This window comes from Crocodylus siamensis, chromosome 6 (genome assembly GCF_052110815.1).
Source record: "Crocodylus siamensis isolate JL-2025a chromosome 6, ASM5211081v1, whole genome shotgun sequence".
NCBI classification, from domain to species: Eukaryota; Metazoa; Chordata; order Crocodylia; family Crocodylidae; genus Crocodylus; species Crocodylus siamensis.
This window is the reverse complement of record NC_143400.1, coordinates 35,705,537-35,720,163: the sequence shown is the minus strand read 5'-3', so window position 1 is coordinate 35,720,163 and position 14,627 is coordinate 35,705,537.

Below are 14,627 nucleotides of genomic sequence, written 5' to 3'. Positions count from 1 at the left end.
AATAATTTGGCGTCTATCCATATAAAATTACTATAGCACAAGGAGAAATAAACAGATGAATAGTCTTTGTACATGTAGTTGAAGTATCTAACAAGGGACGCTGAGGTTTCAAATAAGCAGAAAGTCCTTATTCAGGACAACATATTAATATGTTTAAACATGTGCTTATGCCATATTATTATACAACATGCTTCAATTTAAGCACATGCTTTTTGTAATCAGGATCTTATCTATCTTATTTTTTTCCTCTCATCCTTGAGCGATTACGTAGAGTCAGTCACAGTCAGCATTTCCCACATGCTTTACTTTTTTCCCTTAAAGCTTCTTATTAGACTCTTTTTGGAACTTATTCAGTGAACATGCCAGATGTTGTAATTTGCACCTGTTTGGTTAGTGTCTGAAAGGCCTCGTTATTTTTAGGTTTAGCAGAAGGAAACATGTCTTCAGTGTGTTTGATGAGTTCCATGAACTACTTTTGCTTCCTATTAACTCTTCTATGTAGTTGTCACAAAAAAGAACTCTACCAATGGCATAAAATGGGGAAAAGAAGTTGACATCAGTGGCTACTTCGTCAGCTAATTTAAGTCCTGTTGCAAAACAGAGCCATATACCAAATGACTCTCACCATTGGGATTTACCCTTAAAAGAATGTCTTTGCAAAGCACGGCATAAAGCTCAGCACAGAAACCGTCATTTGGTCTCTGAATATCCCAACAGGTTTTTCCTTTGGGCGATAATTTGTAAATGATTCGGAATCAAAAGCAACCCAAGATCTAATACGACACCACGAAAAAAGGAATATTTGCCCAACACTTTCTGTGAAAATACTTGCAGCATTCATCCGAAATTATTCAGTGAATATGTTCTCAGATTATTCACATAGGTCTATAAATTCATTAGAACTACTTCTGTGAGTAAAGCTATTTACATGCATAAGTGTGTTTAGAATCAAACCATTAATCATTCAATTTATCCTCCTGTTTGATTCTTTCATATACCAAGGAAAATGAAAACAGTTTAAAAAAAAACAAAAACAAAAAAAAAACCATAGGAAAATGTGATTATAAAACCACAATAATTTCCAGGGAGAGAGAGCTGAAACTAGTTTGACTTAAAAAACAATTCTATGAAACTGAGAAATTTGGAAGCTCGGCCAAACCAAGCCGAACCCTTTAACAGAAATATTTTTTTTCCTATTTCTCCCCAGTTCTGGTTGAACTTGTCTTTTTTTAATGACTAGATGGCAAACATTATAGCCAGTCAGGCAGTTCAACCAAGCAGGCTAACTACTATTGTCACGTGACAGTCAAAGGTATATGAAAGTCAAATGTTTTAATGGTAACAAGCTTAGCACTTACATAAGTGCATATATCACCAGCATCATATCTAGATGTTCTCAAGCAAAGAAGAGCCTCCTTGTTTCGGTCCCTCGGAGCTCCAAATGCAGTAACAGACTGCTTTGCAAAATTATTAATATATGTTACTGGTTTTTAATGAAGGGAAAATGCCTCCTTGAAGTACTTATGCTAATAAAATATGAGGCATGATTGAAGAAATGATTAGAGAATAATGTTCATCTTTGGGGGGTCGGGGGGAAGAAATAGAGTTTTCAAGAGATCTCAGCATCTCTAGCTTGGACCCAATTTTCAAGAATTTACCCTGTATTCAACCACCTATATGTAGTGCCCAGATTTTCCATCAACCCCATAAGCTCCCAAAAGAGAGCAGGTTTGAAAATCTGGCCATTATTGAAATTCTGAGGTTATCCTCTTTCTTTTATGAATATTGCACCTTGTAGTGTCGGCCAATTCCTTTCACCGATTTCCATGCATAGCCTATTCTTCCACCCTTTCCTCTGAGAGCAGGGGCTGAAGTGCATCCAGACGCCTTCACAGGCACTGCATCTTTATTTGCTGGAAATGTTCTCAGAGGTTTCCGGCAGAGATCTGAGCAATGCACCATCCGAACAGAGAATCAGTTCCCCTCTCAAAGGCATTCAGAGGTGAAGTTTCTAAGGGAGGCTAGGTGACCTTGGTAGCTAATTCCTGAACTGCAAACCTTTCAAAAGAAAACCTGTGATTACAACCATGGGGCCACAAGCAAGGCAGCTTGATTAAAGTGAAAGGAAAGAACTTTATAAAATAGTGACCAACACTTACACACTAATTACAGCAAATGGAAGCTGATCAAAATTGTGGAGGGTATATGCAGTTCTGTTAAAACATGCATCTCCAAAGTCCAAACCTTGCAAGTATCCTCCTATGGCAAAATGTACCCCTGAGCAGAGGAATCAGTAGAACAACACCCAAATCAAGCCATCCCAACAGAATGTGTGCTAGCTCTCTCAAACAAGGGCAAATTTCATCCATGGAGTATAAGGATCCCTGATGGTAGCCCCTCATTTTCAAAGAGAATCTGTATTTCCAGCAGTAGGAAGCCAAAAGACTTATTGTTCCTGAATTTGCTCTGTTATTTGTTCAGCCACGTTGCCGATGGCTTTTGTAAGAGGTGGGATTTTTGTTTATTTTATTTATTTTTAAATTTATTTTAGGGCTTTGCAGATTCAGATTTCTGTTAAGCCTTCAAAACATACCTACCCATCCCTACACCCATCAATTGTGTCCGTTTGTCCTTCCATCCTTATATATCCACCCTTCCACTAGTCTTATTTTGTTACCTATCAACACTTCCATGAGCAGTCTCTTTCTATCTTGCATACCAGAAGGTGTCTTACAAATAAAATGCATTCATTCATATTATCAGTTACCATTAATAATAATGCACACTTCCCTCATACCCTTGATATACAGCTCTCAAAGCACTTCACAAATATTAATTATTGTTCATAACATCCCTGCATATGACCCTCATTTTAGGGGCAAGAAATAAGAGTCACAAAGATGTTAAAGTGACATACCCATGGTTATCATTGTGGCATATTATTCATAAACCATTATTATTTGGCTTTTTTTTTTTTGCTTTTTTAAAACAGAGGAATGCAGAGCCCTTGCCCAATGTACAAAATCTGTAATAACTAGAGGAACGAAACCCACATCTCTTGACATTTTGTTCACTGCAAAGCCAGCAAGGGGACTCAAAGAACCTTTCTGCCAATGCACGATGCCTTTGCAGATGCGTTCTCATTTTGAAAGGTCTAGTGTTTCTGATGAACTGGTATAATTACTCCCCATCTCAAAGCAAGGAGGATGCTAAAGGAGTTACAAGGCTCGACACAATATGTGTAAGCTTCTTCCAGCTAACTCAGAGCTTGAGCTCCTCTGCTTTGCTGCTTAGTCAAGCTAATGAGAAAATTCCTCTGAGATTTTTCTAAAAGTCACAAAAAGGAAATAGAGGACACACATCAGGACTGGATTATTTATTGGAAACAAATAGCTAAATGACCTTGGGCCGGAAGCCCGGGCCCCTCATAGGCCTCATGTCACATAGTATTACTTCTTTCCCAGACGTGTGCTCGCTGGGCATTTAAACTCTGTCACATGAGCTTGCATTTGTTTTCAGGTTGTCTTTTCCTCTTTCTGTACCAGAGAGAGTGGGAGAGGGAAAGAATGGGAACTAGTTAGTATGTAGCTGTGGAAAAATCAACCAAATGAAACAAAGAAGTGCCACTGCACTGCCTCAAGAAAGGGCGAGGATTCAAGGGAGACCTCAGGTGAAGAGAGCAAAGCGAGACACCGACTCGAGCTTACTGAAAGGTCGATCAGCAGAGGCTCTTCTTTCCAACCTGCCTGGTTTCCTAATGACTCGTAATAATGTTGATCCATCCCAGAAAGCTTGCACTTGCCCATACCTCGCTTGGTTGCATGCATTTGCACGTTTTCCATCATGCAGCCTCTCCCCCCTCCCTGGGGTTCAGATCTGGCTTTATGTGCAAAGATGGTTGCTTTTTGGGAGGCAGAAATGTTGCTCCAACCACATTAGCCCAGGCACTAAAGAGATTAACGGGAGCGAAAGAGAGAGCAGAGCCTGCTGCTGGGCTCTGAATAGGAAATGATCTGTGAGTAAATTGAACAAGCTGGGATGCAGTAAATAGGCAATTAACATTCGTTTTGGCAAATCTGCACCTGTCGGAACTGAAATGTGAAAAAAAGGAAACATAGAGGGGAAACAGCTCTTAAATGAGGTCAAAGACAAAGTGGACCCATCGTACCTTCCTGCTCCCGGGTTTATTAGACTCCCGGCTGCATGTCACCAGCAGAAATTATTGTTATTTATTATTTATGGAGGCCTGCAAAGCATCATGTACATTTGCAAAGTGGGGAATAAAATAAAAAAGCGAAATAAAATACTGCTGTCCGCAGACACTGCATCTGCATTTAACTCTTCTGATGCTGCATCCCATGGACCCATTCCCTTTTCCTGGTGGCATCATGGAAAAGATAACCTCATGGAATTTGTAGCACAGTTGTGCGATGGTGTTTCATCTTGCTGCTGATCATCACAAGGGCCACTGACCTCATCAATAACTAAGAGTGCTCAGTGCAGAGACTGCCATTAGGTTCAAGAAGCTTTGCAACAGGCCTAAACTAAAAAAAAACTACCGCACATAAACCCCTTGTGTGGGGATTTATGCTACCTCAGACAGGAAATCTCAGAGTTTTTCACCAGCCAGAAACCTTATCTCGTTGCAAATATCCCTAACAGGAAGTAATCATAGAAATAACGAGACTGAGAATGTTCACCGTGGCCATGTCTACCTGAGAGGCTTACTGTGTGGTAGCTTGTCACTACTGCACAGTAGCATCGCCAAGCACAAACCTTGATGTGATGTTGCTGTGCAGTAGTAACAAGCTACCACACAGTAAGCGTCACTAGACAACTGTGCCAGGATGCTACTGTGCAGTAACACTGCTTACTGAACAATCATCTGGTACCTGGTTATGCAAGTACTAGATGACTCATGTAGTCGTGCCCCTTAAGTACCAACTTACTTGAAAAAATGAATCTGACTGTATTTAAACTCCTTTTCCCCAGTGAATGGATACAAATTTGGCCTGGTCACTGCCTCCCTACTCCCAACTTTGAGAATTTTTTAGCCTGAAGTAGCAAAATTCTCCAAGTCAACTGGATTGCAAGGACTTCCCCCCACCCCAAGTCCCAGCAATAGCATGAGATCAATTCTTTGCTTGTGCAGCAGAATCAGTGGGTGGGAGAGAATTGACCCGATTTGTCTTGAAGTTCCTAGAAAACTAAGAAATACAACAGCCTGCTTATTCATTTGTTTTTGTCTTTGGCTTGGTCTGCTTTTCTCAAATAAGACTGCAAACTGATGTAATCCGAACCCCTATAACTTACAGGCCTGTTGTCATTCTTAAGCTGTGTCGATGAGAAATGCATGTCATTATTTCCTGGCCTCTTGTAAGCTAGCAGAGTTGTCCCATGAGAAAGTCTAACAGAGCAGCTAAAGTGACCTGGCAAAAAAGAAGAAGAGTGATAGATGGACGCCATTTGGAAAGAAAATGAAAATACCAGTTTAGATACAATATCTGCAATAGTGTCCATGCAGCTTGACTCTGGGAGGGAAAACTTATCAAGTAGGGTATGGCTGCAGAGCTAGAAAATCATCTTCAAAAGGGTTCTAGACAGTAGGGACATGAAGGATGCAGTCAAGATTTGGACCCAATGGCTGTTGCATTAGTCCTACAATGCTTATGTAAAATGAATTTACATGTACAAGCACTTTGTGCCACAACAGACAACAGTAGCTGAGAACCCTGCACCTGCACACAGCCCACGGCAGATCCAAGGCCTTGGAAAATGCTGCGCTTTGTACTCAGTATGAGAAAGGCTCCAAGAATCCTGAACTGTTAACTGCTTCTTTTTTAAATGGCTGTGTTTGGTCAAAAAGGGATCAACTCAGGAGCAGTACAGGTGGAGGGAATTTGCTTAGTGTAATTTTTGCATGGAACCAAAATAAAAAGAAATGCTTTTGTGTTTCTTCAAAGTGGAAGTTCAAAGTGGGACAGCTGACAAAGCAGCTGGGTGGGTGCTCTTATCCTAGCCCAGGGGCAGATAATTATTTCGGGCAGAAAGCTGCTTACTGAGTGTTGGCAAACCATCCAGGGCTGCATGACAGGCAGTCGGGGCAAATAAATATTAATTTTCTAAACTTTTTAGGGGCCCCGCGGGCTGGATAGAGTGGCCTTGCGGGCCACATTTTGCCCACCCCTGTCCTAGCCCCCACCTGTACACATCCAAAAATGGAAACACCTTGGGCATTTCATTACCACTGACACCTTTTGTTCACCAAAGGCTCCATAGTGGGATACTGAGGATGCTGCAGGACAGGGTTGAACTTTATTAACAGACTTTTACATGGGAACAGGACTTGAACAGCAGAACCTACACACACACACACACACACACACACACACACATAAAAATTTCAGTTCTATTGGTAGGAGTTGGGTTCCATTTTGTTTCTGCTGGTTTTCTACTAGTAATAGTTTGTTTTACTGAAAAAAAATCAGCACCTCTAAGAACCACGAGGTCAACAAATGTATTGCATGCATCTAAAATACACTTCAGAAATTAGAACAGAAACATTTGCCACTGAAGACTCCCTCTATCTGAGCCCCAAACATGACTAGAAAAAAGTTTTAAATAAATTGGGCCTGAGGTGCAGAGCTGAATGAGAAGAGGACAATATACCTAGAATCGTAAGCCTCGAGTGCGTGTATTTGCTGAAACACCTCAAAGAAAGAATGGAACGTGCCTAATTTGAGCCTGCTTCAGGCAAGCTTTCAGTCTTTTTAAACCAAGAAGTCCACACAATGGCAGAGAAAAAGATGGCTTGATCTATGTATGCTTTGCATTGTAGGGATTATTGCTTGTAGCCGCTAACAAAGAGAATGGGATGGAATCCTAAGAGGTCCTCTGTATGCTGCAACTGTATGATTTATTATTCAGTTAAAGCCTCCAAAGAGGGAAATAAGACCTCGTTGTCAACTCTGATTTATATTCTCTCATTTCGCAATTCAATGAGTGAGTCAGGTGGGCATTGCTGGAAACTGGTTATGGATTTTGCCCAATGAGATATAATTGTATTTGGATTCTAAGTTTCAGTTTTATTCTCTCTCTCTCTTTCACCATGATTTTATTTTTAGCTTTGCCTCTCTTATTTTCTTGCTCGCTCCTGGAACATCAAATGGAGCAGCAAGAGTGGGTCACTTGATAATGCACCCATTTTTTCTGGTTTCTCTAAGGTGTAGCAATGTTGTACAAATTATTTTATACTGGCACTGACTGTTGTCCATTCCCACAGAAGGGGAAAGTATAATGGAAAAGATTTAACATTTTATATGAAATACGGGCTCCCTTAAAGTCAGTGAGAGCTTCTACTGACGTGCTCTCCAATTCTTCTGTTTGAGAGAAACAAATGTATTGGCAGAGATGGCCTGCATTTTCCAGTTAATTTTTAAAGGGGAAACAGCCTGTTTCAAAAAATGAGTTTTGAGAAGACTCGCTTCGAAACAGTCCAAGTCTTTTTGGATGAAAAGCTCCAAACTAAAACTTTCAAAAATAAATAAAGATGTGTATAATTCTCTGGGTTTGCCTTTTCTCCTCCTTCCCCCAAACCATGCCTAGTGAGAACACGTAGAAAATTACCCACCAGTTACCAATTATGACATGTCATTTAAGGTCTCTTGAAAGCTCTTTCATGGTGAAATCCTATTTTAAAAGGTGTCCTGCACAACCGTCTGTTGGTTCCTTTGCAAGGAAAGGGAATTTCATAGTCAGCATGCATGCAATTTCACAATAATCAAATTCACTTGTGCAAAGATACAGCTTAAAGCAAGGAAGAAAACCAGCACGTTTTGAATCTCGCAGATAGATCAGCCAATAAATGCCCCCTTCGAGGAAAAAGCCATTGCTTCATTTATATAAAGAAATGGGTGCAAAGCAGCATGGATCACAAGGAGCAAAGCATTTAAGGTGAACATGTTCCACAATGAACATGAAACCAAGTTATCCTACCTGTCATTGGGATGGCTTTCATTCATGGACTATGCCTAATGCCTTCATATGCCAAGACAGGTTTTTATATTTCAGCATGCAGAGGTGAAAGGAAGTCCATGCTATGGCTTGCTTTTCCAAGCTATAGTAACCTCCTCCTCCCCTGTGCTCAGGCATTAAGGCTGTTAACAGTGAAAGGAAACGTTTCCTAGAATTAGTGTGAATCATTTTGTCGGGGAATAGTGTAACTACCAGTAATTTTCAGATCAATTTACATGACACTTCACTTATTTTATGCAGCGCCATGTCGCTGTTCCACTTGACTGCGCTAATAACATGTGCCCTTAGAATTAAAACTTTTCATCTTGGCGGAGCTCATATTTCCCATGGTTATGTATCGAAATGTCTCCTTTTCTTTGGCTGCTTTAACTGTTCATATACCTCTGATGCTTAGCTACTGCATGATCTTCTTTAAACACAAACCAAAATCAAAACAATACATAAAAATCATTTACATCAGCCAGAGGCCCTTTTTTGGACCGCCCTCCCATGCTCAGAGTGTCTGAGCACCTCCCTAAAGGAAAAAGATTTTACCCTTAGAATAAATCAGGAAGAGGAAAGCACTATTCTCAATTCACAGATGGGGACATAAAGCACGTGGTGAATAAGTGACCTGCTCAAAGTTTCACAGGACGCTCACGTTTGAAACAGGAATTTAGTTCAAGTTTCTTGAACGATAACCCAACACTCCATGTGCTTCCCAACACATCATCCACTTCCCACTAAAAAACCCCCAGCTTTCCAAGGTCACACCACAGGCCAGTGACTGAATCAGAACCAGCATCATCAGGCTGCTATTCCAAAGCCCTATCTACAGGACCATGCAGAATTGCACTCTGATGTTTAAATAGCATCCCTGTGTTGGATAGACATTAAATAAAATAATTGCAGGTGTAAGAAGCTCCTAATTTTTAAGAGGGGGACTAAATCTAGAGAAAGTCTCTACCATAAAAAATGTTCCTCAACTTGAGCTTCATTTCAACACAGCTCAGAGCTGTGCTAAACTAATCTGGTTATGTCACAGAGGTGACTCTTCGCTGCAGTAATGTTAGCACATTGTACCAGGCCCTTAGAATTTTTTCCAGTGTTATGGGTTTTTTTTCCCCCCCCTTTTTGTACCAACTATTCTCAGTGTTTTGATAATCAACTCCTATCCTCTGCCTGAGAAATGTCTGCATTTTGGTGGTGGGTAGACTGATTGCTACGCAGTGAATCTGCATATATGATGTGCAATCACTGTAAAACCCTGGCCCTGAGAAATACTGATAATTTGCATTTCCTATTATATTGCAGTTGGGAAAACTGCAGGGGCTCATCTCCTTTCAGGGACAGGCCAAGTAATAGCTTGCATTTCCACAGACCCTTATCCCCAAAGGTGCATTCTCTTTTTCACGATCAGTTTTAAGGACAAGATTCTCAAAGATTTTGAAGCCAATTGAAGCCCTTTGGATCAACCCTATTCTACTTTGCCAATATTAACCCATTAAACTTCACAACAAGATCTGAGAGGTCAGCATTATTACCCCATTTTGCAGGTGGAGATAGCCAAGTATAGGAAAGGTAAAGGCATGGCCACATAGGTACAATTAGTGGCATACCTGGGAAAATAAGTCAGGACTCTCAACTTACTCAACTACTACCACAGTGATGGGTACACCAAAAACACAGAGAGATTCCCAGCATCTACTTCTTCTCATGAACTAGGTTTATACCAGTTAACTCCACTGACTGACAGAGTTATTCTTCTATTCTATTGGTGTATGCAAAAATCAGCTGAAGCCAGGAAACTGCAGGTTATAAGAAAGCCTTTTTTTTCTTTTTTTTTTTACATCAAAGGTGATGAACAGTTGAAACAAACTGCCAAGGGGAATGATAGATACTTTGTCTTGTGATGTCTTCTAATTAAGGCAGGCTTCCTTTCTGGAAGACGTGCTTTAGCCAAACACAAGTTATTTGTAGTGGTATAAGTACAACTATATGAAATAACAGCTTGTGTTATGCAGGTCAGACTAGATGATATAATGGCCCCTGTCGGCATGTGATTCCATGAATTTATGAATCTCTGAAACTCTCTGGCCTCTACAACAATCACAGAATATAAACCTTCTCTATGAGGCAATAACAGCCAAGGAAGTTTAAAAAGAAAAAAAGGAGCAAACTGAAAAGTTCTTCTCTTTTAGTGCTTCACTGTTCATAGTTTTCCCAGAAAATAAAACTGTGTTTTGTCAAAAGTCTGAATGCTTTTCCTGTTAGAAAGCACCGTGCATGACAGTCACCTGGTGTCACACACTCCCTGAATCTGCAGACAGGGTATGTCTCTAATGGGGAACTAAATTAGCACACAGGAAAAACAAACAAGAGCTACTCATTATGAATTGTTAATGGCCTGTTTACTGCGGAAGCTGTCACAGAAAACAAGAGAGTCTGCTAAGTCAATAATTTATTTCAGGCTGTGGAATTAATTAGGGAGATAGTTAAATAATTGTAGGAAAGTGAAAATATGTTTGGATTTTAGACACTAGTAGCAGTTTGCAAACGGCTTTGCTGCAATAAACAACAAGTAGATGAAAAAGGCCTGGAGGTTATAAGTGAGGAAGCAATGCTGACAAATAGCCCTTTCATTTAGGTATGGGGAGACTTCATTTGGACAAATTTAACCTCCTCTTTAAAACAATGGATCGCAGGCCTTGCCTGGTATTTTCAAAAGAGCCGCAGGTAGAAAGGTATCCAACGGAGTTTAAATGGGATCAGGGCACCTAACTGACTTAGATTACATCTACACTTTAAGCGGACTCTGGTCATAATTTAGTAGGTCGGGGGTGTATAGAAGAGATACGAGTGCCAGATGACACCAAACATGTTCGCAGAAGCCCCCAGTGCGGACATAGTTACAACAAACCTGTGCGGCTGGTTTTTGCTCATGAAAGCTGTTTTTCCTGGAGCGGTACAATGTGCAGCTTTACTGGTAGACATTTGTCCACACTGGGAATGTTTTAGCCGGATAAGATATTGCTATTCCTGTACTGGTAAAAATACTCTTGATGTATTGGCATGGCCGCAGGCTCTTCGGTTAATCCCAGTTTTGGAAAGCCCCTTAAGGATTTGGATCATCAGGGCCACTTATTCAACCCCTTGCCATATACTCCATTACCCTGGAACACAAAGGATTACCGACTGGCTCGGCTCCCATGTTGTCTGACCAGGCACCTTCCCGCGATACTGCTCAGATTCAACGCCACATCCTTTGTTATCCATGAAACAATTTAGTTTAGATTAAGCTAAAAAATGTAGGAAATTTTCTCCAGAAATTACTTGCTCTCTCCTATTGTTATAGTAGGGGGAGAAAAAAAAAAAGAAAAAGAAAAAATCAAACAAGAAATCTCCCTAAATGTCATTGCAAGCTCTATTGCTCTGCTTTTATTTTTAGTACCTTACTGTACATGTATAAATAAACCCTTGATGTCTGGCTAAAAAGGGGGATTGTGTTCTATAAACTATTACCAACCCAGCACCATATATGACAGCCAACGTGGCAAATATTTACTCAGATGCAATCAGAACCACAGGACAGTGGGGCCGCTTTCCGAGTTTCTTGTTTAGTCTGTGCTGGGTTTATAAGGGAGAAAGGGATCAGGACAGAATATTTACACAAAAATCAGCCAATTTAGTCACATCTAAAGTACAGGAGGAGAGAGGCGGAGAACTATAAGAGGGGCTGAATGTCACAAGCCTCAGGGTTTGTATGTATACTTGAATGTATATTGTCTGCCTAAATTAATCTGGTGTGTACTTTTGGCTCATGCTATATGGAGGCAGAATTCTCAAGGGCCTGTGCTTTTAGTTTCTGGTAGATTCTTCAAAAGGTTCTCTCTCTCTCTCTCTTAGTAAGCCATAGGATCATAGGTGTTAGGGGTCAGGTTTACCTGCAGTGCCCAGCTTCTGCTCCAACCAGCAGTGTCAGGATGGGCAGCCATCAGGGAGCCAACATCTGTTCTCAAATCAAACTGATAACTCACTGGGTGCATCTACAGTCCCTCCACTTCAGTTTGCACTAATCAGCTGTTCCCAAGCGCAGGGTCTGCACATGCACCCAAAGCTGTAGTGCTTTGAGCCCAGGCAAAGCAGCCCTGAACTAGCAGAGGCATGGGGGTAGGGGGTCAGCCCTAGGCTCTAGGTGGCTGCATTGGGTGGTGGAGCGGTTGGCAAGGGCATGAAGGTGCTAAAGTGTGGGGCTAAGAAGCAGGCAGCCCCTTCGCTTTAGCACCCTCACATCCCAGCCAACCCGTCACCATCTACACCTGCGTTTCAGTGCATGCAATTACTCTGCTGTAGGATAGCACTGTTCCCAACAGTACTATCCTATGATGGAGTTAATTAAATTTACCGTGCCCCAATACCAGTGCCCATGCGCACAGTGACACTATACTGCAGAGCTAATTAGTCAACTCCACAGTCAAGTGCACATGTTGATGCACCGACTGTGCCCTGGAATAAGCTAGAGAAGCCCGACAGCTGTTCTAGTTTCGACCAGCTGCTTGGCCCTGAAGGGATGACTCACCAGTTAAGCACACCCAGTGGTGCTCAAGATTGAGCGGTGCTAAGGATGCTCCATACTGGGCAATGCAAAAGCAATATAATCTAGAATATAGCCATAAGGATAGTTAAGCCTTACTAGGCCTCCTGCTTTCCAGATGCTGAACTTGCAATAATCAGCAAAAGAAAGGAAAACACTTTTTGGTAGTATTCTAGAAAGCTGCCCAACCTCTATGGTCCGACAAGCCCAGCTTCAGTCTCCAGTAGGTGCTACCAGTGACCTGTCGAGATGTATTTATTCCACACTTGCACACTGCAGTCACTTTGCATTGTGTCATCATATGGCACACAGCATGAATAAATCGAGGAGGAATCCGACAAGGCTTGTCACAATACTGTACTTAGAAAAATTGAAAAAAAGTCTAGATAATAGTACTTAAGTGTTACTGTTTAAAACCCTTGTAGGCTGTATTCTATAAGGTCATGCTCACACATACAGTTACTAGCCCACAACTCAAATACTTTTTTTCATGCTCTTATGTATTCAGTGTGTACATGCCACTGAAGATGTGTGTGTAAATGCATTTATATAATGCACCTATAGGGCATCCAATTTGTGTTTATGTAGTGTATGCCTGTGTGTCTGTATGACTAAACAGTGAATGCGAGTATGACTATGAGTGTGAGTATATATTATCTATGTATACACATGTTATCTGGCAAGGAATGGATTTGTGTGTCTATTTTCTTGTGTGCTGAGCCTGTGCCTGTAATAATAATATTTCCCCCCTTTTTGTCTGAAGTTTTCAGCTGCCTGCAACATGTGGCATTCAAAGCTTCAGCAATACGAGTGTCAGAACTGTCAGGAAGATTAACAATAGGTATTTGAAAAGAAAACAGTAGGTAGTTAAGGAGCTGTTCTTGGACTATGATTTATGGAGGTTTTTATGACAGAACCACGACTCGGAGATGAAAACAGTGCACGTTCCATGAAAACCCAAGTAAGTGGGTGTTCTGATAAACAACTTGCTCTTTACCATAAGATGCTGTCCCCCTCTTTGTCTTAAAGAGGTTTAAGCTCTATAAAGGACAATATTAAAGCTACTGTCCTCCTAAACCCAGCAAACATTACAGGCCAGATTGGCTGTTATTGCAAGTTAACGTATTTCCGGACAAGAAGCATCCACATCGACTTATAGCAGCCTATTCATACTCAAGGGAATTCTTGCTAGGTAAGGATATCCCTCTGGAAACCTACTATATGCATCCACACATCTGAATCGGGATGTTCTCCCTGAGAGCTTCTTCCCCTGTTAGTGTAAAAATCTTCTGCCACCCACAGTAGCTCTGGTCAAACTTTAGTGGTCTTATAACCTATTCTACCTTTCTCCTTCTATTGCTATTTATTATTTTAATGATGTTGATCCAATGCTACATCCTTTTTGCCTAGTCTCTCTTCAGAAAGCAAGAGGAGAAGGACTGTTCGAGTAGTTGCATGATGCTGATTTAAATTACAGATGTGCACAATACAGGAAAAAGGGGATAAAACCAGGCCCAGCTCCCTCTGGCATCAATGAGTACCTTCCCACTGACTGCTCTGGGTCTGGCCGGGGCCCGAAGAGCATGTGCTCAGTCAAGGACGAACTCTCTCTTTTATCTTGTTCTCTTTTAGAGGTCAAGGTAAACTGTGAGTAACTCACATTGCAGTTAGGGGTCAGGAATGTTTATGGACTCTTTGATAGGTTTATTAGCAAGCAAAGCTCATTAAAGCATGGCTGATTTGGTTTTTCAAGAGACATCTTATTACTATTTACTTTTCAGACAGCCAGGGAGTAGCTTGGGCCCAGAATGCCCTTCCTGGGGAGTCAGACTCTGCCAAGACTACATACGCACCACTACACATGTCCTCTTTTTTGAGAAGCTTGAAAGACAAATGTGGCTCAGCTTTTTATCTATTATGAGCTATTTGCTTCTCAGCTCCTATTCTTTATAGTAGCCAGCAATATGTGTATAAAAACACTAAGAGGTTTGAAAAGGAGAAGAATTAGTGTACTTTGCAA